Source organism: Phalaenopsis equestris, unplaced genomic scaffold, assembly GCF_001263595.1.
Source record: "Phalaenopsis equestris unplaced genomic scaffold, ASM126359v1 Scaffold001214, whole genome shotgun sequence".
In the NCBI taxonomy this organism is placed as follows: Eukaryota; Viridiplantae; Streptophyta; class Magnoliopsida; order Asparagales; family Orchidaceae; genus Phalaenopsis; species Phalaenopsis equestris.
The window spans coordinates 245,362-246,268 of record NW_018165653.1 but is presented as its reverse complement, the minus strand read 5'-3'; positions in this window follow the sequence as shown (position 1 = coordinate 246,268).

The following is a 907-nucleotide window of genomic DNA, read 5'->3' as shown; positions in this document are numbered from 1 at the left end:
TCCTTTATATATCACCTATAGAATCCAACGTGCCTCAGAAAACTTTTAACTCCCCTCATAGTAGTAAGTGGAGGTAGTTTTCCAATCACTTAAATCTTTTTTTAGGTTGTTTTTATGGCTTTTTCAAATATTTTATGTCCCAAAACAATGCCTCTTGTGACCCCTAATAGACATTTCTTCACATCATTTTGGCACCTTCGTTAAATGATTCGAACATTAATCAAATATAGTTCCAAACACTCTGAAGTTATTCATGAAAACTTCTATCTCTTTCTCTATCAAGTCACGGAAAGTATACATCATGCACCTCTGAAAAGTAGTAGGTACGTTACATAATCCAAATGACATTCTTCTAAAAGCAAAAGTCAAGGAATTATGAATGCAATCTTTTCTTGATCATCAAAAGTTATAAGCATTTGATGATATCCAGAATTTCCATCTAGAAAGCAAAAGTATCGGTGACCAGCTAGCCTATCCAACATCTGATCAGGAAAGGGTAAAGGAAAGTGATCTTTTCTAGTGACTGAATTCAATTCTTGTAGTCAATACAAATTCACTACCCCGTGAAATGTTTAGTAGGAATTAGTTCATTCTGTTCATTTTTAGAAACAATCACCCCCCTTCTTAGGAACACAATGAATAGAGATAACCCAAGAATTGTCTGATATATGATAGATAATATATAAATCGAGCCACTTTTATTTTTTTCTTTTTGACAACAACTTTCATATTTGGATTTAGTCTCCTTTGAGGATCTGCCCATGGTTTATGATTATTATCTATCAGGATTCTATACATAGAAATAGAGGGACTAATTCCCTTAATATCTACTAAGGTCCATCGAAAAGCTTTCTTATAATATCTCAGAAATTTCATTAATCTTTCCTCTTGATAATGAGTCAAATAT